Source organism: Eubalaena glacialis, chromosome 20 (genome assembly GCF_028564815.1).
Source record: "Eubalaena glacialis isolate mEubGla1 chromosome 20, mEubGla1.1.hap2.+ XY, whole genome shotgun sequence".
NCBI classification, from domain to species: domain Eukaryota; kingdom Metazoa; phylum Chordata; class Mammalia; order Artiodactyla; family Balaenidae; genus Eubalaena; species Eubalaena glacialis.
In genome coordinates, this window is record NC_083735.1 from 35,427,140 (window position 1) to 35,448,550 (window position 21,411).

At 45.0% G+C, this 21,411-nt stretch overlaps 1 protein-coding gene across 4 annotated transcripts in view; it reads right to left on the bottom strand.

Moving 5' to 3' along the window:
* The window catches only part of PSD3 (pleckstrin and Sec7 domain containing 3), a 545,202-nt gene extending 524,033 nt beyond the window's left edge, over window positions 1-21,169 (bottom strand). For 3 of the 4 annotated variants that reach the window (XR_009698802.1, XR_009698803.1, XM_061177515.1), the window contains exon 1: window positions 21,048-21,168. The gene's annotated coding sequence lies outside the window, so the exon portion shown is untranslated. Of the gene's footprint in view, window positions 1-21,047 lie in introns of all 4 variants that reach the window. The other variant, XM_061177522.1, reaches the window with a different exon arrangement.
* Between the last annotated feature and the right edge of the window lie 242 nt (window positions 21,170-21,411).

A 21,411-nucleotide genomic window follows, 5' to 3' on the forward strand; every position in this document is an offset into this window, starting at 1 on the left:
AAACAGCACTAATTCCTGGCTAGCACTTTATTTAAACTTTGTTAAAATCAGAGCTGACAGTTCTATTAACTCTGAGAGATACTCCTATTTCTCTATAGATAAAACATTGTAGTTTCTGAATACAGGAAAAATCAAGTGTTTATTAATCTGAATATTTTTAAATTGGGCATTCTAGTTAGCCGACTTTAATTATAGCTTACCAAGGGTTAACCAGAAAATATTTTAACTTTAAAAATATTAAAATTCATTATTAAATGAATTTTAATATGCCTTCATATTTTCAAAAGTCATTATCAAAAATAACTTGAAAATATGAAGGCATAATTTCTGTCAGAGTTAGCACAGAATAGCAAATGTAAGTCACGTTTCTTTGATGATTTGTGATGTTGTGGTGGCCCAGGCTAAATCATTTTCAATGATTTCTGTTTCCTGAGCACCTGTTCTGAGTGGCCCTCTGCTTTACCCATGTGATCTCATTCTGCTCTTCCCACACTACAGCGAGACAGGTACTATGACCCCCTTTGTGCAGATGAATGAATTGAACCATCGAGAAATGAAATAACTCGTCTGGAGACAAACAGTGAGCATAACGAGGACTCCCAGACACACCCATGTGATTTCCAAGTTCACAATACCAAGTGTAGCGGAACAGGTGTGCCCAGAATCCTGGCCTAAGGTGCACCATCAACATGAGATTCATTCGTCTTAAAATGTTTGAGTTGGATTTTACTTTTCTTTTAACACGTTATAATCTGGCAATTTCCCATAAGCCTTAGATACAACACAAAAAGTAATTCAAGTTAATTGAGAACTCCAGGTAGCGGAACTCTAGTTAATTAAGTTTTAATAGCATGTAATTCCTAATAATTAAAGATGCTTTTGTGTGCACCCAGATAAAGTAATATTGGACATGGTCATGCTTATGTTGCTTCTTTTGAAGTTAAGGTGGAAACGCTTTAATAACACTGGAGGAATCTAAACGCGGCCCAGCAGACCCTTCTCCTGAATGTTGTGAAGTCGTCCTCAGCCAAGACATGTTCAGGTTAACCGCGTAGAACCGCTCACAGTGTCAGGACGAAAAGTCCTCCTCCCACCGTTATAATGTTTCCTCATTATTTCTACATTTCCCCTAAGCATGTGATTCCAAGAATGGAGAAAAATAACCTGCTAGAATCAATGCCTTTGTGACTGTGGCTAGAATCATTCTATCATTAAAACAGTGAACATCTACTATTCTTGCCACCTGATTGATTGAATACCAGGTGGAACTGCATTAAAATCATTATAGAGTTTTCTCACTTAAGGCTTATTAGAAAATTAGATTATGCAACCCCTCCCACTTCTGAGGAAATTTTACTTTAAGGAGATTTTACTTCTCACAAACCCTAATAACCTCTGACTGTGTATGAACCATTCCGTCTGCCTCTTTCCTGAATTAGAAAGCAGCTGTTCCTTCAGAAGCACGTTACTATCTGAAGGACCAACGGACAACGCGGCTGTTGGAGCTTCCTTGCGGCGTCAGCTCACGAAGCCCACGAGGTGGCACGGGGCCTGCCCCAGCCTTTGCCCCCGGCTCGTCCAGCTTCCTTCCTACCAGTCGGCCGAGACTGGGGTACAGCTTCCTGCACCCACATCCAGGGCTATCTCCAACTAGCTGTGAGGGCATAGTTGTCACCGCCTGTGCCTTGATTTCTTTTGTCTGTGAGTAGAAACAATAATAGACCTACTTGATGGGGTTCTTATGAAGACTGAATGAAATAATGCGCATAACATGATGACATATAAAATGGGCTCAATATATGTTAGCTCTTATTATTAACCTGGAGAGTTCCTCCCGGCAGGAAGCTTTTCCTACCCACTCAAACCAGGTAGGGTGCTCCCACTACACATTGCTACAGCATCTTAACCTTCCTTGTAACATTTGTTATACTTTTAATCACCTATTCAATGCCTGTCTTCTCGGCTAGATCATACACACCGCAAGGGCAGGTTTGTCTTTTTTTTTTTTTTTTTTTTAATTCCCTGGTGTCTAGCACAGAGCCTGAAACTGAATATTTGCTAAATGAGTGAAAGTTGATTGCTGAAGCTGTGAAACTAATGGGTTCTTTGGGCAGACATTCAATTATCAGTTTTTAAAATTGGTCAATCTGCAGGAACTAGGAATTGAGAGAAATTGGTATTGTGCCACACCTCAGTTTGAGACATAATTCAGAAGAAAAATAATAATAACAGTAGTGGTACCTAAGTTTTCTGTCCCCTCTTTGCTTTATAGTGTATTCATACCTATTACGCCATCTCAGAGGCTCAAAGAATACGAAAGTTGGAAGAAACTCCAGAGCCATCTCATTCAAAGCTTCATGTGAGAGATAAGGAAAGAGAAAGCCGTCATTTACCCAGAGTCACAGCATCCTTCAAAACGCCTCCTACAGAAAGAGCACCAGGAAAGCCCTTGGACTCTGACCGTGTGTTCTATGAGCTCAAAAGCTTGAATTGTAACTTGTGAGGGGATAAGAAATTGCACAAAAATGGGCAGATGGAACTAGAAGATGGAAATACAATCGGATGGTGCAGACAAGGGGTGATGCTCAAGGCCCAGGGTGGGAGCTTTGTCTCATGCTGAAGTGGACCACAGCCCCCAGGGCCATGCAGGCAAGAGCTGCTCCAGAGGGACCCACAGCAGTTGCGGCTGGGTGACTGATCTCCCCCCTTATGAGCCAATTGGTGACGGCTGGGCTTATCAGCTCGGCGCACTGTGCGTCGTCTAGCTGGCTTGGAGCAGCGTGCCCGGCATTCTGTCTCTTCTGTCCACTGCAGATACCTCCCTTTAGCTTCCCAACGTGGAACACCCGGGGGTCCGAAGGAAAATCCCTCCATCAGTTGGCACATGGGAAATGTTTGCTGATAATGATGTGGAAGAGAATGGTCTTCCGCATGCCTGAAAGTTCAGTCCAGTTCATCTGCCCACACACTGGGAATACAGGACTGACTGCCCAGTCCCCTGATTTTGGTTCCTCTGCAGCCTGCATATGGGGGATACCTACCTAGCAGAGGCCCCAGAACACCTGAGCAGAGTGGGTGGCCCAGGGGGATGCTTAGTAATAGCAGAGTTGAAATGCAGGGGGCTAAGGTCAGGGACTTTTTAAAAATAAAGTCAGACTCAGAGAGTCTTTAATTCTCACTTTAATCTTCCTTCTTGACAGCAAGTGGAAGGCGGGCGAAGTGCCTCAGTGCAGCGACACACAGACGTCGGGAGCTGGCGTGCTGTGACTGTGAGGACTATGCTGGCGCTCTCTCCTGGGCACCGTTGCTTCCTCTCAGGGGATGGTCTGGGTGCGTGAGCATTCCAGGAAGTCTTTCCCACCGTCCCTATCACTGTCCTGGGTTCCCTCCCCCAAACCCTTGTTATGCTTCATAATTGTATAGAAATGTCTAAGTTTCCATCATGTCCAACCCACAGCTCTGAGGGGGACATTTCACACACCCTGAATTAATATCAAGCTAACGTTGGGCAAGTTGTTCTAATCGGTCTAAACTCAGCAAAAGAATAGCCACCCGGCATCCATAATGATTTACTTTCAGCAGCTTGAATGCAAATGTCATTAAATCTTTACGGTGGTTGCAGTGAATGCCATTCATTTTCATCTGTAGTTTCAAAGATTTACACAGGGGAGTTTTTCAGTTTGATATGAACGATAAATCTTACACATCCTGTGGGACCTAGTGGCCTATAAAAACTGATTGAAGCAGTTTCCACAAGGGCTTAGCCTGCTTGAAATAACTTGAGAACAAAGCTTCATTCTTCCTACGGGGAAGGAAAAGGGAATAGGAGAATAGGAAGAGGGGGCCAGCCAAGAGCCAGTCAACCAGACTCAGTGGAAGTGCTTGGGCAGAAGCAGTACTTATGCAAAATTCAACAAACTGTGCACACGTTAAGTGCAAGTCTGTGCAAATGTGGATCCCACCTTCAAGCAAAGGAGGTAAGATTTGTAGTAAATACTTGAAACTGAGTTGCAAGTAACAGGGCCATCTATCATGATAATACCTATAATTTAGACCTTTATCTCCTTTGTGCAGGAACCATCCTAAGTGCTGATATCCACTATAAAAAGGATGCTCACAGCAACGGAGGGCACAAAGAAAGTGAGGCTCGGAAAAGCTAAGTCATTTGCCCAAGATCTCTCAGCTAATGGGTCTTCAACACCAGACCCAACTCCAAACAAGTGTTGCTGGATAAAATACAGGACACCACTTAAGACTGAATTTCGGATAAACAACAAATAAGTGTACTAAAAAGTATGTCCCAAATATTGCTATTTTTATTTGCTAAATTTGGCAACCCTTCTCCAAATCTCATCCTTTAAAGCTATTTGTATGGAATTCTGGTTAGGAGTGAAATGGTCTATTGCCTATATGTGATATTGTGATTTATAGTAAGAAATATGTCATTGGTCTGGTCCTGTTTCTGGCCCAGGGCTCCTAAAACGCTTGGAATTTCCTAAGATAAGATCCAAGGAGGTGTCTTTTGTTATGTTATTGAGGTGACTTGGGGGAGGCTCCTAAAGAAGGGGGCTGGTGCCAGAGGAACCTATTCTCCATCAGAGTTGGAACTTTCAGTCCCTCCCCACCACCCCATCTAGGGAGGGAGAGGGGCTGGTGATTGAGTTCAATCAATGATTAATCAATTACACCTGTGTAATGAAGCCACCATTAAACCCCCAAAAGGACTGGGTTCAGAGAGCTTCCACGTTGGTGAACACCTGGAGATTCAGGGGAGTGGTGCCCAGAGAGATCATGGAAGCCCCGTGCCCTTTCCCCAGACTGTCCCCTCTGCATCTCTTCCACCTGGGTGTTCCTGAGTTATCTCCTTTATAATAAACTGACGATCTAGTAAGTAGAATGCTTCTCTAAGTTCTGTGACCCACTTGAGCAAGTTAATTGAACCTGAGGAGGGGCCCTCTGGAACCTCCCATCTGTAGCTGGTGGGTCAGAAGCACCAGTGACCGTCTAGACCTGTGACTGATGTCTGAAGAGGGGGAAGGGGCAGTCTTATAGGACCGAGCCCTTAACCTCTGGGATCTGACGCCATCTCCATGTAGGTAGTGTCAGAATTTAATTGAACTGTGGGACACCCAGCTGGTGTCTGAGAATTGCTTGGTGGTGCGGGAAAAACCTCTGCACGGTGGAATTTGGAGCGGAAGTAGGCCATAGTAAAATAGGTGCTCCAGCCCTATTTTGGATGAATCGTGGTAGCAGCAAGAGGCATAAGACTTAGACAAAACTGTCATGTAGGTGATATTTGTTTTGAATATTTGTTCTGTTAAACACAAGGCAACAGGCCCCAAATGGAATTACTTCTGCTGAGCTTCACGTCACCAAACCTAGGCTTAACTTTACTACAGTTTCAGCCTCTCCCAGTAATGGAGTCTTAAACCCGTCCGTCAGGATCACCTGGTCAGCACTAGTGAGGTCGTCTGCCCGATAGACCCCTGCAGCCCCTACGGGAAAGGGACCTGACACCAGCACCCCACTGTTGGCTGGTATAACTTCCTTGTTCCCACTCCCTTGGGCCTATAAAAGTCTTTCATTCTGTACAGCACTTTGGAGCCCCTTTCTATCTGCTTAGATGGGATGTTGCCTGATTCACAAATCATTGAAGAAAACCACTAAGATCTTTAAAATTTACTAAGTTGAATTTTGTTTTTTAACAGTTCTGAGTCTGGTAAGCCTCACAATGTTTAAACCATTCCCCTCAACACCATCAGCAAAATCATTTGAGCATCTGTCCCCCAAATACACATATTTATTTATGATTGATATATTAATACTCTCATATTAATATATCTTGTACATTTTAAAGCACAAAATAAAAATGTTAAAGATGAGATGTAAAAATATAAGAAGAAGTACCACCTCTTTCTTTCAACAGACTGTCCTGAGCACCCACTTTGGACACTGCTGGACACTCTGGCCTCATCCTTGTCCTGGGCAAGACTCATAATAACTAAGATTAGTGAACCCCTATGTGTGGTTTTCTCACTTGGTCCTTGGACCAGTTCACGAGCCCCTATTTGCCTTTGGTGAACACTGGGGTGAGGGGCTACTTCAGAGGCTCAGTGACTCACCGAGTCCCACCCTGACCAGCAGAGCTGAGACCTGCAGAGCTGTGCTCTCTCAGCCGGGCTGCCTGTGAGGGAGTTGGGGTGGGAGGGGAGGCAGCTGTACCAGATGCTGGAAGCTGGGGTGATGCTCACCCCATTTTACCGAAGAAACTGTGGGTAACATTTGCCTGTTGTAACACAGTTAATATGCTTGTTTTAGAATTTGAGACTTGATCCCAGAATCTGTGCTTTTTCCTGCTTTGCTATATATTCTAAGATACCTCTGAACCTGAACCCAAGTATAAATAAAGGTTGGTATTCCCTCCTTAAAAATAAATAAATAAATAAAAAGGACACTGGAACTAACCAAGCAAACTTAAACCCAGAGAACCACTAGAGTTTTATCCAATACATTTTTGTAAAATCCAAGTTTTCTTTAACTCTAGGTACACCTGGCTTAAGTGTTTTACTTTTAGAATGTGGTCTAACAATGAAAACCTCTTCAAAACATTCTTGAGTGGCAGGATACTTTATTAACACGCACTTGTGCCCAGGGAGGTTTCTGTGTCAGGAGCACAGGTGTCCTCAGGACCCTTCCCTTCAGTTAGACACACTGAAGAGCGGTAACAAGTGTCTGGGGAGAGGAGGAGAGGATGCTGTGCCTGGAAAGGGGCAGAAAGAGAATCCTGTGACTCCTGGGGGGCGCAGGTGAGGGCTGGGGAGTTTTAAGCAGGGGAAAAGGGGCAGGAATTAAGGGGAGGCTGTCGTGGTTATGAAGTGACGCAATGAAGCTGTTGGCCAGGGTTTTTCAGGCTTTGCTATCTTACCTCCTACTTGCTAACCTTGTCTTCAGGACCCTGAGGCACATGGCTTTACTCTTCCAACTACAGAGAGCTCTTTTGCTTTCCTACATTTCTAAGCTTAAACAATTTTCTGTTTCTCAAGGTCCCATCAGTTCTGCATAGTGGGTGATGAAATCATAGTGAATTCAGATATTAAGCGTATATATAACAGAATTTATGATTAAACAAAGAAAATATAGCCCTCATCTTTATGGGTGGAGATGGGGGAGGGTATTCAGGCATTCAGAGGGAAGACCCCACCCCCTACTTCTGTGCTGTCATTCTTCCAGAAGTGCAGAGTCCAGCCCCCAGCCTGGGGCACAGAAGCAGCACAGGGCCTGGGGTGGGACGCAGTTTGGGGAAAGTTCCAGCAGACAGAGAGCTAATCCAAGCAGGGGTCCCCAGCCTCTGCAAACTCCATGCCAGGCATGGTTCCAAGTACTTTAAATGTTAGTACACACTTAATCCTTATTTTCTACCAGGCAGGTCCTCATTTAACCTCTGTTTTACAGATGAAGAAACTGAGGCACAGAGAGATTAAGTAACTCACCAAGGCCACCCTGGAGGAAGGGGCAGGCAGAGCCGGCCTCTCACCAGAGTCTGGCCCCTGGGGCAGCTCTTCAAGGTTGCGCTCATGCTGACCACGTGCTGAAGGACAGATGTGAGGGCAAGACTTCATTAACTTCTCCTGTCATGACCTTTCTGGGTCCTTGGCCCAAAGTTAGCAGACAGGGAGCCCTGAGCATAGCTGAGGTCCAATAGGATGGGGGTTTGCAGCTAGCTTTTAATGTGATTTTAACAAGAGAATGAAATGGCCCTCTCTCTGAGCATGGTGATGGATTTTGATGCCTTCCACAGTCAGGAATAACTTATTTTGTCTTTTACCTGCCCTTAACAGAAGGCAAAGACTGCTCCACCAGCAGCATAGACAGGCCCAGTGAGGCTGTGAAGGGAGGGAAATGAGTGCTTCAAGTTCTTGGGCTGGTCTTCGTGATTAAGAGGCCTAAGAAGTCTTAATAATCATAACGATTCCGTCTGGGCAGGAAAGAGGCAGGAAAGCCAATCTACACGTTACTGTCGTGAACCGACATGTTGTTAGTGTCACAGATTTCTAAACGTCATTTTCGTTCAGGAGTCACAGGGGCCTGCTCCCAGCCTGGATCACCTGCTTCAATTTGCTGTCCAAACAGCAGGATCCTTCGTGTCTACAGCAAGATACAGTCCCTGCACATTTGCTCATTCACAGAATCGTCCCAGAGTCAATCTGCCTCCCCTGCTTCCTGCAAGAAACAGCTTCTGATTCACCGACTGGTCCGGCATGCAGGGCCCTTTCCTGCATCTCTGCGTCTCTTAGCAACACCTCCCAAAGCGGCCCTGTTCAGTTGCCATCATCACCTGCCACCGGGAAAGGAAACCGGCCAGTTCCGGTGCGGAGCCACCACTCTCTAATGCACAGACATGGCACTCTGTGTCCAGATTTTCTGGTCTTGGTTTCAAATTCTCCAGTGTTGCATTAAATTATGCTTATTTTTAAATCCTGGAATGTGTGCTTCTCTCATGATATTTTATTCTTTTCAGTAAATATAGTTGACTAATATAAATTTATTTTTTATACTTTCGAATAAAAGATATAAACTAACAAGCCAGAAACCTTAATTTTTTTCAGTTTGAAAAACATTCACTCTCTAAATATGTGACCACATAGTTGTTGCGTTCCTTCACAATGAATCATGAAATTCACACATGAACTCAGGAGAAACCACAAACTCAAGCCCTCTCTACATTCTATCAATCCAAGCTTTCCTCCCTTCACTCAGATGGCCCATCTCCATTAAGAATCTTCTCCTGACTAAATCACCCCACTGCAGGCCTACACTGATTATTACAAAGTAGTAAACCTTTGTCTTTATTCTGCTGATGTTTCTTGTATATATATGTCTAAAAATGCCTCTTTGCATATATGTTTGTCTACCACAAATGTTAAGCTTACAGAAAGCAGAAAAAGGATCTCTGCCTCCCCAGTGTTCATTGCAGCACTATTTACAATAGCCAGGACATGGAAGCAACCTAAATGCCCATCGACAGACGAATGGATAAAGAAGTTGTGGTACATACATACAATGGAATATTACTCAGCCATAAAAAGGAACGAAATTGAGTCATTTGTTGAGACGTGGATGGATCTAGAGACTGTCATACAGAGTGAAGTAAGTCAGAAAGAGAAAAACAAATATCGTATATTAATGCATGTATGTGGAACCTAGAAAAATGGTACAGATGAGCCGGTTTGCAGGGCAGAAGTTGAGACACAGATGTAGAGAACAGACATATGGACACCAAGGGGGGAAAACTGCAGTGGGGTGGGGATGGTGGTGTGCTGAATTGGGCGATTGGGATTGACATGTATACACTGATGTGTATAAAATTGATGACTAATAAGAACCTGCAGTATAAACAAACAAACAAAACAACTAATACTAAACTTTCATTGGGTTATCTGTATGGAAATATGTTAATATAAATGTTTCAGACATTACGTGAAATTTCTAAAAATCTTATATATTCTGGTATAATGTTATAAGTCATAATTCTAGTTATTACTTTAAAATGTATATCTCAGAAATAACTAAATTTCCTTGTCAATTACACTATTATGAACTTTCATCAAATCTTTAACCGTGGTCATTTTTAAGTCTTTTGTCATTTACAGACAGTTCTGGGTGTACTCTGATGCTTTCGCAAATATGTTCCTATAAAAGGGTTTCATCTTCAAGGAAGTCATAGAAAAGACTCTGACAAGTACAGGTTTCTGGTAACTGTACTGCTGAACTGAATGAATAAGCATTTTCAGAACTCTAATGAAAAACTGATGAACTCATAAAAGTGCTAACAAAAGATCAAGATGAAGAAAAAAATTAATTACATGGGACTGAGTGAACTGATGAGGATGATTATAATTTTTGTGACTTTCTGTTTGAATTAAAAAAAAAAAAATCCCACAAGGACTCAGAGGCAAAGAATATACAAATCAATTTTCACTGCAAAGTAAAGGAGCTGTTACAGTGGAGGATTACTGGACTGAATGTCAATATTATGACATAGTATGAGTGTGTTTCGTGTTTGGTAATTGCAATCATTGTTGCTTTTGTTGTGGTCACCCATTTACAATGCTTGGTGTCAGTCTATTTATCTCTTGTAAAAATAAAATACAGTGTGTGTGTGTGAAAAAAAAATACTGGAATAATTAGAAAAAAAAAAAAAGAATCTTCTGCCTCTGTTTTGTGCTTTACAAAGGACCTACAGAAACATTTAATAATGCTTAAAGTAAATTACAGGTAGTCAACAGTGTAATTCCTGCCATTACTTCTAACTGGATTTATGTGATGCTTTTTTCTCAAAGGGCTCCAGAAGCTGCAAACAACAAGATGACACAATAAACAAAGGCAGCCGGTCCTCAGTGGCTCACAAAACAGCATAAAGGTGGTAGGAGAGCAGTTTGCAGAGAACTATAAGGAAAAGCTCATTTAGTAAAACAGATCGAGGATGAGAAGGGAAAGAATTTGCCATGAGCTTTCTAAAATGGCATGAAAAGTAGACTGATTTATTTAAATAGAAAAAATTTATTTTAGAGGTTGTTTAAAGCATGGAGTAAAGCTGGTTCATTAGGAGAATAGTTACCGCTATTGGGGGTCATTATTCATAAAGATTATTCACAAAGCAGATCCAGAAAACTAGGTCACTAAGCTCAGCCAGAAATATTACTGTAATTCTTTGGCTACGGGGCCACCCAGGAACTCCTTAAATATTAGTCTGAGCCACAAGAGAAATACATTTTCATAGAAACACCACTAGGCTAAATTTATGACCCCAAAGATAGTTCAAAATTTTATTCTACTTTGGATGGACTCCAAGAGTGCCAACCACCCCTTGCTTGCCGAGTTCCTGGCGTGGATGGCCTCACAGTTCACTGCCTACAGATGTGAACTGGAGGGATGAAAGCACCTGAGGGAAGAACGGAAGGCATTGGTAAAAGAGAAGGTCACTTAGTGTGGTTTTGCCATAATCTAAAGTTGAGAAATATTTATGGAGCACCTATTATGTGCAATGCATTTTGTAATGCTCAAAAAGTGGGAGGGGAGTTTTTCTATTTAAATCATAAATTCTATGCACTGCAATAAGTTTAACTTTTTGAGGTTACAAATATGGAAAAGATCTACTCTATTGTCTATCATTAGAACACAGCTTCATTTGGGGAAATCTCAAATCCTTGAGTAACTGGAGTTTTCTCCCCCTTCACCTGTCTGTGTCCACAGGACCTCATCAAACCTCTACATTTCAGAACTAAAGGACTCTGAAGAGAAGTAGAGCCCCCAGTGTTCAGAGGGAGTTAAGCTGTGTGCCTCAAGGCTTCTTTGACAAGATTAGGAAATGGGAGGCAGATTCAAACCTGTAATTTGCAGAGTAACTGTAGGAAGGTCGCTTCATAAACACACCCACCCTTCCCTTAATTTCTGTGTTTCTCTCCTGCTTAAAACTCTCCAAAGGCTCCCCACTGTACTTAGAATAAATTTCAAAATCCTTACCAAAAACTAAGAGGCCCTGTGTGATCTGGCCCTGCCTATAGCTCTGAGTAAGCTTCACAGTAACTTATGCTCCCCAGTGACCCTGCAGGTACAGGGAGCTCTTCTGCTAACTCTGCCTAGAACCTTCCCTCCCTGATCTTCTTGTGGCTGCCTTCTGCCTGTCACTCAAGGCTTAACTCTGAGGTCACCTTCTGTCATCACACAAACTAAACCATTCATTCGAGCACCCTCCCCTCATCACCCCTTGTTTTATTTTCTTCCAAGCTCTTGTGGCCATCTGAAGTCCTATGCCCATGTGTTGTTTGCTTGTTTATCATTCCCTGTAGGAGCAAGGACTTTGTCAACTCACTGCTGTACCACCTATGCCTGGAACATTGCTCGTCACATAGCTGGTGGTCAAGAAATACTTATTGAATGAATGAATCCAGAAGTTATTTGTTCAGCAACTTTATTCATCCCTAGCATGGCCATAGTCACAGAAAGCAACAGTATCATCTCTGAACACACAAAATCAGAAGAGGGACTTCCCTGGTGGCGAAGTGGTTAAGAAACCGCCTGCCAATGCAGGGGACATGGGTTCGAGACCTGGTCCGGGAAGATTCCACATGCCGCGGAGCAACTAAGCCCGTGCGCCACAACTACTGAGCCTGAGCTCTAGAGCCCATGAGCCACAACTACTGAGCCCGCCTGCCACAACTACTGAAGCCCACGCGCCTAGAGCCCGTGCACCACAACAAGAGAAGCCACCGCAATGAGACGCCCGTGCACCGCAACAAAGAGTAGCCCCCGCTCGCCGCAACTAGACAAAGCCCGCGTGCAGCAACGAAGATCCAATGCAGTCAAAAATAAATAAATTAATTAATTTTTTAAAAATCAGAGGGAAAAAAATCCTTTCTAAAACTTGTGAGATCTTCTGCTAGATGAGCCACTCTATCCTTCCACTGGATGAGCCCATTCAAAACTTCCACTGGTTGAGCCCACTCAAAACTTCCACTGGATCAGCCCTCTCAAAAATTCCACTGGATGAGCCCACTCAGAAATTCCGCTGGATGAGACCACTCAATCCTTCTGCTGGATGAGCCCACTCAATCCTTCCACTGGATGAGCTCACTCAGTCCTTCTGCTAGATGAGCCACTCAACTTTTACTTGATGCAATTAACGAACTTGCCTTACAATTTAAACAAATCTGCTGTCTAGTTTCCTGGCCTGTGGTAGATTGAAAGAAGTATATTAGAGGTAGACACACTAATAGCAGCAAGAAGGGATAGGCCAGCATGGAGAAAACTAAAAAGTTACTAAAAAGCAAAAAGAACTGAGAAAACAGAGTATTTGGGGCATTAAGTGTAGAAGCAAATAGTCTCACAGATCTAAAGTTGCCAGCAAGCAATACTGCAGTTACAGTAATTGCTTAAGTTATCAAGAAAATTAAGTTATGTTGTATATATGTTTATGTGTCTAAGGAAACAGGGAAATAGTAAATGTTAAGTCCTCCTTCGAAAAGTTTTTATCCAAAATGCTATTTTTACTGTTATTTTAAAGGGCAAGCAAAATTCAGTTTTCTAAGAGAATTGATTTCTGTGGAACATGTTAGAGGACCTCTTCCTCCCTCCCTCCCTCCTTCCCTTGTTTTCTTCCTCCCTCCCTCGCTCCCTCCGTCCCTTCTCACAGTTAGAACTGTGTAGCTAACCATGTCTCTTTTACCTTGAGCAGCTAGAAAGCACACAGCCAAATTTGACTTTCAAACATACCAGCTCTGTTGGCCTTTACGGCATGTTCTTTTGGGTTCTTTTCCTGATCTTGACCTGATCTTTTCTTCATCTTGACACTTATTTATATTTTCCTAGAACTGATTCTTTATTACTATTTACCTTCACCATTATTTTTATTATTTGTGCTATAGTTGTAGGGCACTTTAAATCCTTTATGGAAAAAGATTGAGATCTCTCTGCTTATGGCATGAGATGGATGGAGTGACATTTTAACTTTTATTTCATCATACAACCAGATTGAGAACTCAGTCAAGAGTAACCAAGCTTCTTGCAGATAAAATGGAATTTTCAAATGACAGAACATTGTAAGTGCTTGAATAGGGTCCTGGAGCTTTTTAGCTCACGATCTGCTGGACTTGGTAATTGAAAGGTTAATACAAAATCACACATCCTGAAAATCGAAAGTTAAATTCCAAAAAGTTAAAATTGACTAAATATAATCACAGGATATGTGCACAACACAAAGGGCAGCCAAAAAAGAGCCACAGCTGCTGATTCCTTTAGAACGAAGGAGAGCCAACTTCCTCACAAAGCAGGCTGCAGTGGCCCAGCAGTGGTGACACTGTGGAGCCAGGGTTCTTTCCTTTGCCCATCTTGTGTTTTCACTGATACGGTTCAGTTCAAGGAACATGGCTTCTCCTCACTGTCCTGACTTCTCGGATACTGTGAGTAGCCCAGGGAGTGGCTGTAATGTTGAACAGATCACACATAGAACCCAAAGGGCTACAGAACCCTGCTTTCACCGAAGGACTTGTATTTATGTAAATCATGTAGCATTTTACAGTCTCTAAAAATCTACAAGGAAAAAAGTCTTTGAAAGAGAAAACTTACCATATTATGCCCAGTAGCAGATTCTGGAAGCAAATCTATTTATAAGTCATATCAGGCAATAATTTGATTCTAATACATTGCTTGTTCAGGGATGCTTTTTAAAAAAATCTCCTTAAGAGCTATAAAAACTGGCTTCCCTAAAATCAGAGAGGGCTCAGATAGGACATTTATACAAAGCAGTGACTTTATAAATTTTAAGTGAAACTCCCTGAAAGTGTCTGTGTCATCTATTGGGTTGGCCATCCACACCTGCCCCCTTCTCTCGATGTCCCATCAACTTCTAGGACCTGTCCCTCACACAGGTTTACATGGTTATAACCACCTTTGGGCTCTCAGTAGACCTGATAGCACCATATGAGCTGTCCCCACCATAGTAGGTTGGGTGGGCACCAACCCCCAACCTGCACTGGACCAAGAAGCCTCTTCGCAGGGGTATTGGGAAGCAGGTCTGTGGAATCCCAGTCTTTAACGAGAGGAGATATAAATCTGGGAATTGTTGGTGACCATATTCCTCCCCCTGGAGTAGGGGAAGCAGATGTGAAAAAAGAGAAAGAATGATTCGGAGAAGAGTGCTGGGAAGGGCAGAGGGCAACAGGTGAGTTGAAAAGAGAGACCTGGGGCTTCCCTGGTGGTGCAGTGGTTAAGAACCCGCCTGCCAATGCAGGGGACACGGGTTCGAGCCCTGGTCCGGGAAGATCCCACATGCCACGGAGCAGCTAAGCCCATGCGCCACAACTACTGAGCCTGCGCTCTAAAGCCCGCGAGCCACAACTACTGAGCCTGCGTGCCTATAGAGCCCGTGCTCCACAACAAGAGAAGCCACCGCAATGAGAAGCCCGTGCACCACAATGAGAAGCCCGTGCACTGCAACGAAGAATAGCCCCCACTCGCTGCAACTAGAGAAAGTCCACGTGCAGCATCGAAGACCCAATGCAGCCAAAAATTAAACAAAAAAAGAAAGAAAGAAAAAAGAGAACTGGATGCTCTGGAGCCCTCATGCCAGGTGATCCTGACGCAGCTGCACCCCCGCCCTTGGTTCTACACACCCAACACTTACAGGCAAGGGTTATCCTCATAATGAATCCCCCTCATTGGGGTTAAGTAGCCTTGAGGGTTTCTATCATACACATCCAAGAATCCTAACTAATCTACAAGTGATAGAACACTTTTGTTCAAGGGCACAAAACTTGAAAGTTAAACAGGCAATTGTTGGAACTGATTCCAACTGGCTGAGTGCGGACAAGCCTCTTCTTCATTCTGGGCCTTAATTCTGGAATCGATTTCTAATATTCCCTTTGCTGAGTAATTAATTCACGGGACTAAAAACACAAAACAATCCCTTTCAGCGAATGTATTTCCTTTTAATATGGGAGAATAACAAAACACAACTCCTTTTTGTATAGTTATAAAAAACTCAATTCAGTATTTTGTCCAAATCTCTCAGGGCAAACCTAATACTTCACTCGTGCTACCAATATTTTGTAGAGAAATTTAACACTTGAGATTAGAAAATTGGGTATATATTGGCATAAATTGTTTAAAAATGTATTTTGGTTCCTTTTTATCCTCTGGATACTGGAGAGGTATCTAATTTTACCAATAAAGGAGTTTCCCAACAGTAGTGACTTCTAAATATGATGGATTTTTAGAGATTTGTCATCAAAGGTGTAGCTTTGGTAGAGTTTTCACAAACACAGGTGCAAATGGATTGGCAAGAATTTAGAATCTTGAGCTAGAGGGAAGGAAACCACAGTCTGATCTTTTCACATTTCAGATGAGGAGTTTAGACCCAGCGTGAGGAGGTCGCCCTTACTTAGCTAACTTGAACCAAAGAGGGGGCCAGACCTGGGTCCCAGCTCCCACCCCGAATCGTCTCTACAAGTCTCAGGGGCAATGTGTGAAGTGGTCCGTGCGCTCTCCGCCCTCTTCTCCCATCAAGATGTGGAGGTGAGATGGGGCCATGAGGGCGGCTCCTGCACAATGACCACAGGACGTCTGTGTGAACGTCAAAGGAAGGGGTAAGGACAGAAAAAGAGTGAGAGATGTTGTCATGGGAACGCCGAGGCAAACCACAAGATGAAAAAGATTTGAAACCCATTCTGCTACCTCAGGTTTTATTTACTCAAATAATAAATCAAGACATCTGTGTCAAAACCAATGCAGTGTAAAACAGACTAAAGATAAGCTTTTGAATCTGATCAACACTGTTTTCTAAATACCAAAATCCTTTAAAAGGGATACCACTGCACGTTTATCTACATCACTGTTCCAATTACTCTATGGCATTTGTGCAAGCTCTCCCTTTGTTCTAGCTTCTTTTAAAAATTCTAAATTGCTCACCAAGAATGATTAATATAATGACAGAATTATCTAGAATTTTATCACTCTATGAGCAGAACAGTTTCTAAACTCACAACAGGCCAGGAAAGTCAAATAGGCTTGAGAAATTAAGCATTTACTCCAGATGAGATCAATGACCTCCTCCTGGGGGTTAGGTGTACCTGGGGGTCAGTATCGAACTTCAGAAGAGAACTTCATTCAACTGGAATCTGGTCAGAGAAAGAAATATCAGCCTTTAGGGAATAGACAGCAAACAATTGTGGCCCTAAAATTTTGTGGTGGGGATTTGTGTTACTGCCCAAAGATGGCACTGACTCATATCACTGGATGTTAACCCCCTTCCAAGGTTCATTCATTCAACTGATTGTTCAGTGCTGGTCCTGTAGAGAACATCCCAGCTCCCGCTGAAATCCCATATCCCCTGAGAGATGCAAGCCCACTGAGGGTAGCTTCCCTGCCCTGGAGCTGTTTGACAAAATAATTAATTTTTAGAGACAAGCGGAGGTAGATGAAATTAAATTATTTTCATACTTTTATTTCATTAAACAGTTTCATTCCCTTTCTGGATTCGAAGATTCATACTTATCCTAGAAGGTAGACCTGGAAAGACCTCAGAGGTCAGACGGGGTAACCTCGCTTTGCTCAGTGAGTCGTCAGGGCGCTTAGCTAGTTGGCTGGCAGAACCAGAGCTTCATTTCATCTCCTGAATCCCAGCGCCAGTGACCTTTTCTCTAAATAAAATCTCTCTATCAAAAACTGATACACTTTACAGACATATTTCAGACCCTGGTTTTATTTTAAGGCAAAACAATCCAAAACACAGAGGGTTAAAGCTATTCTCTCTGATCTGCTGTGTACAAATGGACCCCCCCTTCCCCTCATCACCTCAGGGAATAACTGCGACCCCACCCCCACCCCCCGTCCCTGTGCCCCCGCCCCCGCCCCCAGCCTCCAGGGAGGCCTTTTCTGCCCTGCTTATTCTCACTCTGCCTTCTAAACCCTGAACACTCCTAGCAACTGGTGATGAAAACTCAAAAAGCTAATTGCTTTTGAGATGAGAGAGGAAGAGAAGAGGAAGACCAAAATAAAGAGGTAAAATCCTTGGGAAATTTAAAGCTACAGGTGGGGTTTGTAGAAATGGCATTTGGGGGGAATTTTTAATATTACTTACTGCTAATTTTCTTTTCTTTTCTTTTTTTTTAAGTTGCTTTCTTGGGAAGGGAAGCTGTGAATTGGCTTTTTTTTTTTCTGGCTGCTTCGGGTCTTAGCTGTGGCACGCGGGATCTTCGTTGAGGCATGCGGGATCTTTTGTTGCAGCACGTGGGCTTCTCTCTAGTTGTGGCATGCGGGTTTTCTCTTCTCTAGCTGTGGCATGCGCGTGGGCTCCAGGGCGCATGGGCTCTGTAGTTTGCAGCACGTGGGCTCTCTCGTTGAGGCACGCGAGCTCAGTAGTTGTGGCGTGCGGGCTTAGTTGCCCCGCGGCATGTGGGATCCTAGCTCCCTGACCAGGGATCGAACCCGCGTCCCCTGCATTGGAAGGCGGATTCTTTACCACTAGACCACCAGGGAAGTCTTTCTAATGTCATTTACACACCCAAAGTCATTGTAATTTCAAAACATAAAATATGTAAGATAGGAAGACTTAGTTAAAAAAATGGAAAATTCCCGAAATGATTGTAGAGAAAGCTTTTTTCCCCTCTCATTTGACTTGTGTCTGTTTTCTGTGTCTTTAGCCCCAAACTCAAGTCACATATCAGCAAGGCTAGGTCACTAGACCTGATATTCCTGAAGCCCCTTCTCCCATGTCCCAGGAGTGCTTACAGGACCCCAGTCCCGGGGCTGGTGGGCTGCCTTCCGAGGAAGCCTCGCCCTCTCAGAAGGCAGTGAGAGCAGAGCTCCAACCTCTGCATGGACCACAGGAGCTCTGTCCAAGCTGCTGCATCCTGACCTCAGGACGCAGCAAGTCACTGACCATGCTCAAGCATCTGTCTCCTCATCCACAAAGTGGGCACAATGATAATATATAACCTCACAGAGTTGTGAGGTTCTGTAAGAGGGAATCATGATTTGGAAGCTCTCTGTAGGGCACAGAGAGCGGTAGTTTTCACTAAAGCCTAGTCATGGTTTGGATGAAGAACTAAGTGATTATTGCACCCGCTCCTTGTGATACTTGGATACATCAGCAATGTTCACTCTGGACCCCATTTGTTTCAACAATGAGGGAGTAAATTTAGCCATTTGGAGAAGAAAGTCTACACTTAGGATCCAGACTTTTTTGCTTGGAAAGTTGATACAAGGACCTCCATCCTATGATACACATGTAGGAATAGATTTTGCTTCCATGTAAGCAATATTTCACTTTAATAAATGTAGTAAATAATCACATTTGTATGAGTGTATTGAGTGAAAGGCCTCTTCACTGATAGCTCACAGAAGACATTTTTAACCAGTCTGCTGTCACTTTGCGGTGACTCACACAGCTAAGTTCCAACTCATGCGAGGACAGGGCGGCGCTTGCGCACTAATCTATCAGACCCAGGGAAACCGTCATGTGCCCAGAGCTGGGTGGATGGAAACCTCTCTTTGTTGATTTCTTCCTTTCTCTAACGCCCAAGGCCAGGCAGGGGTCACCTGGCTAATAACAGCCACGAGGCACCTGAGGGACTTGTAGTTCTGAAGGTGCTGATTTCCCAACTCCCTCTTCCCCGTGGCAGAGAGCGTCACACAGTCTGACCAGCATGGTCAAGGTTAAGTTTAGCCCTGCTTTCTCCCCTGACCCCAGAGCCCCCAAACTGACCCCTCTAACTCCATGCTTCCCGGTCCTACCTGCTGTCCCCCTGACTTTGCTTCTCTTCTCTCCCCTAAGATAGGGCTACTGAGGGACCCTCACTGGCCCCGTGGCGACTGCCAGGCAGGTGGCATCCTCAGGGCTTTCTGATGGGAAAACTGAGCTCTGGTGGTTTGCTCAAGGTTAGGAGTTGAACCTGGGGTTTCCAGGTTTTTAGCCAGGAATCTTGCCATCCTTGCTTTAGATGGGGCAGATGTCTGGGGACCCATTAGCAAAAGTGGCTAAATGGGGCAGACAGGCAGAGATCTACCCACTTGCAGCAAGTCCCACAGTGCCTCTCCCTAGAGAACTGGCAACAGCTCTGAGGTTTTCTCATACCTGGAAGGCGGAGGAGAAGGGAGGGGAGATGGAGTTTTCAAGTCATCAGAGCAGCACTGAAGTACACAAACAACTACCGTGTGACCCCACATTCAGAGACTGGGCTCTGACGCACGGATATGTCATTCCTCTTAAATCCCTGTAGGAAATGCAAGATACAAGGACTAGGATGGAATGTAAACCATTTCTTAAGGAAGCATGCTAGCATTTCTCTTCTTCCAAGAGTTTCCCTCCAAAGAGAACCTGAGCTCATCTTTTGTCCCTGATTCTCGACTGTGGCTGTAAGGGCTGCCTGTTACGGGGAAAGGGGCAGGAAGGAGGGTGTAAAATCACGCAGGAGGGAGGCACAGGCTCCAGATGAAGCAGCATCACGTCCACACCTCTGGGAGGCCCCTCTCCCGATGCTGTGAATTTCATCCATTTCTCTGGTGACTTCCCCAAGCGTCCCTACATGTGGACCTTCCACACAGTCCAGCAAGAGGCCCCCTCCTCCATCTCATCCCACCAACCCCTCCCTCACCCTCATTGCCTATATATGTACAAAGTATAGCAAGATGTCCGTGCTATCAGGAAAGAGAAAACAAAAGCATAATTTTTAATTTTGTCCACCCATTTTGGGATCAGTACACCTGAGCTGGGTGGAGAGGGGAGGCTGGGCTCAAGCACCAGCCCAGTGAGGAGGTTGAGTGGAGATGCAGAGAATGAAATGCTAAGAGCAAAGAGTAGGCTTGGCCATGACTGGAGCTGGGAGAGGCGCTGGAAACCACCCAGCGCTACCCTTTCCCTTCTGGTGGGAAGGGAAGCAGGGCCTGGAGGCTGACGCCCGGGAAAAACATCGACCTGCCGGCAGGGGTGGAAGGTGGTCCACTGGGTACAGATGGGGCTGAGTTCCAAGACTGCACTCCAGTTCTGGAAACCTCCACAAAACCCACCGAAGCCTCCCCAGGTCCCCCTCGCCCATTCCGGAGAACAGGTTTTGCTTCTGCCCTTTCCTTTTTGGGAGGAAGAGGAGGATTTTTGCCTAATAACTTCCCAATTCCTTCATCTGAAGTTGGGGATAGGAGCCTTTGTTCTTCGGGTGGCTATGCAGATTAACACCCAGCATAAGGGCTGGCACAGCACAGGGCTCAACAAGTGTCCGTGTACCGCCTCCAACCTCCCTCTCCGCTTTCCCATAAAGGACGCTAGTCTTTGGCAGAAATCTTGGGAAGGAGCGATTCATTCTCTCCTTCCACACGATAAGCCGCTCGTGCAGGGAAGGTGGCGGAGCACAGAGGAAGGAGCCAGGCCCACAGCGGACAGGAGACCCCAGTGTGAGGAACTGGGGGCCCTGCGGGCACATCGGCCCCCTCTCTCCACGCTCGCTTCTCTGGGAAGAGCTCGGGTCTCAGGGATTCAGCCACGCGCACTTTCTTACCTTGAGAGGCAGGGCGGCAGGCGGGGCCGGGCAGCTCCAGCTGGTCTGGAGGAGCGCACGATGCCTGCCGAGCCTGGCGCTCCTGGGCCGCGTGGAGGTGCCCGAGCCCTCAGCGCTCCGCGGGCGCCCCGGGCAGGGGGCCGGCGCCTCGCCACCTCCCCCGGACCCGGGGCTTTCAGCCGCGGCGGCGGCCTGGGCCTGGGGAAGGGAGCCTCCCACGGCGTCCTGAGCCTGCGGGTCCGTGCCCCACACGTGCCGCGGGGCAGGACCGCCCGGCCAGGGCTTCCAGCCCGCGGAGGGACTGCGCCCACCGTCGCCCATGCCGCGAGCCGGGCTAGGGGGTCTGCATGGCCGGGGCTGCCGC